General features: G+C 34.5%; 1 non-coding gene across 1 annotated transcript; it reads left to right on the top strand.

Moving 5' to 3' along the window:
- The first annotated feature begins 476 nt into the window (after positions 1–476).
- Positions 477–581, top strand: LOC127664305 (U6 spliceosomal RNA). The gene has a single exon (XR_007973153.1). It is a non-coding gene; the product is annotated as a U6 spliceosomal RNA (small nuclear RNA).
- The last annotated feature ends 2165 nt before the right edge of the window (positions 582–2746 follow it).

Below are 2746 nucleotides of genomic sequence, written 5' to 3'. Positions count from 1 at the left end.
TTTTTTCTTATGTTTTATGTCTTTCTGTAGATGATATATTTAATGAAATGATTTCTGCTTTCTATGTAGACGAACTTTTAAGTAAAATTTGAAAAGTATGTTACTATTGATAGTTTGACATCAAATAGACCACATATCAAAGGTTTGATGTTCATGTTTGCCTTCACCAGTTTTCCCATGAAAGCAAGAAATATTTTTAGGTAACCTAAATTCTATGAGACACAGTTAAGAGAGAGATTGCTCTTCCTTCTCCTTGTTTGTTAGCTGACACTAAAATCTGACTTGGGCTAAACTAAGAGAAAATATTCTGCTGTCAGCTTTGAGCACTCTCTCTCTCCCCCTGCCCCCCATTTGTCTTTCATCAAAATCCATATAATTAGGATCTTAGCTCTCTCAGTACTAATTATAAAAACAAGGCAATTTGGAGAGAAATTCAAACTAACTTGATGCTTTTCCTTAAGTTAAGACAGGCATCGTACTTACTTCGGCAGCACAATACTAAAATTGGAACGATACAGAGAAGATTAGCATGGCCCCTGCACAAGAATGACACAAAAATTCATGAAGAATTCTATATTTTTAAGAATATTAAAACAGTAAGTGTTTAAGGATGGCATGCAAATTTGTGAAGCTTTCCATATTTTTAAGAATATTAAGAGCAGTAAGAAAAAATGGTCAAGTAACATATAAAGGCAGACCTATCAGAATTACATCAGACTTCTCACCAGAAACTATGAAAGCTAGAAGATCCTGGGAAGATATCATGCAGAGTCTAAGAGAATACAAATGTCAGACCAGGCTACTATACCTAGTAAACCTCTCAATTACCATAGACAGAGAAAACAAGATATTCTATGACAAAACCAAATTTACACAGTATCTTTCTACAAACCTAGCTCTACAAAGGATAATGCATGGAAAATACCAACACAAGGAGGGAAACTACTCACTAGAAAAAGCATGAAGGTAATGTTTCAACAAATTCAGAAGAAGATAGCCACAAAAACATAATTCCACCTTTAACAACAAAAATAACAGGAAGTAGCAATCACTTTTCCTTAATATTTTTTAAACATCAATGGACTCAATTCCCCAATAAAAAGACATAGACTACCAGACTGGATATGAAAACAGGACCCAACATTTTGCTGGATACAAGAAACACACCTCAGTGACAAAGATAGTCACTACCTCAGAATCAAGGTGGGAAAACAATTTTCCAAGCAAATGCTATCAAGAAACAAGCTGGAGTGGCCATTCTTACATCAGATAAAATCGACTTTCAACCAAAAGTTGTCAAAAAAATATATAAGGAAGGATACTTCATAATGGTCAAAGGAAAAAAATCTACCAAGATTAAATTTCAATTCTGAACACATCTATGCTCCAGATGCAAGGGCACCCACATTCATAAAAGAGACATTACTAAAGCCCAAAGCACAGATTGCACTCCATACAATAATAATGGGAGAATTCAACAGCCCACTGGTAGCAATAGACAAATCATGGAAACAGAAACTAAACAGAGAAACAATGAAACTAACAGAAGCAAATGGATCTAACAGATATTTATAGGACATTTCATCCTAAATCAAAAGAATATACCTTCTCCCAGCAACTCATGGGACCTTCCCCAAAATTGACCATATAATTGGTCACAAAACAGGCCTCAACAGATACAGGAATTTTGAAATAATTCTATGCACCCTCTCAGATCAGCAAGGTCTAAGGCTGGTCTTAATTTCCAACCAAAACAAGAGAAAACGCAAACACACATAGAAGATGAACAGTGCTTTATGCAATGACAACTTGGTTAAGGAAGAAATAAAGAAAGAAATTAAAGAATTTTTAGAATTTAATGAAAATGAGGACACATCATACCAAAACTTATGGGCACAATGAAAGTAGTGCTAAGAGGAAAACTCATAGCTCTAAGTGCCTCCAAAATAAACTGGAGAGAACTTACATGAGCACCTTGACAGCACATCTGAAAGTTCTAGAACAAAAAGAAGCAAATATACCCAAGAGGAGTAGATGGCAGGAAATAAACTCAGGGCCACAATCAACCAAATAGAAACAAAAAGAACTATACAAATAATCAACAAAACCAGGATCTGGTTCTTTGAGAAAATCAACAAGATAGATAAACCCTTAGCCAGACTAACCCCTCGAAGGCATAGAGGGAATAACTAAATTAATAAATCAGAAATGAAAAGGGAGACATAACAACTGAAACTGTAAAAATTCAAAAAAATCATCAGATCCTACTACAAAAGCTTATACTCAACAGAATTGGAAAATCTGGAAGAAATGGACAATTTTCTAGACACATACCAGGTGCCAAAGTTAAAACAGGATCACATAAACCATCTAAATAGTCCACAATCCCGGAGGAAATAGAAGCAGTCATTAACAGTCTATCAATCAAAAAAAAAAAAAAAAAAAAAAAAAAAGCCCAGGACCGTATGGGTTTAGTGGAGAATTCTATCAGATCTTTAAAGAAGACCTAATACTAATATCTTCAAACTATTCCACAAAATAGAAACCCAAGGAACACTATCCAATTCATTCTATGAAGCCACAATTACACTTACACATAAATCAAACAAGGACCAAACAAGCAAAGAGAACTTCAGACCAATTTCCATTATGAGAACTGATGCAAAAATACTCAATAAAATTCTTGCCAACCGAATCCAAGAATACATCAAAACAATCATTCACTACAATCAAGTAGGCTTTATCC

Source organism: Apodemus sylvaticus, chromosome 13 (genome assembly GCF_947179515.1).
Source record: "Apodemus sylvaticus chromosome 13, mApoSyl1.1, whole genome shotgun sequence".
Lineage (NCBI taxonomy): Eukaryota > Metazoa > Chordata > Mammalia > Rodentia > Muridae > Apodemus > Apodemus sylvaticus.
This window is presented reverse-complemented; position numbering and strand designations above follow the sequence as displayed.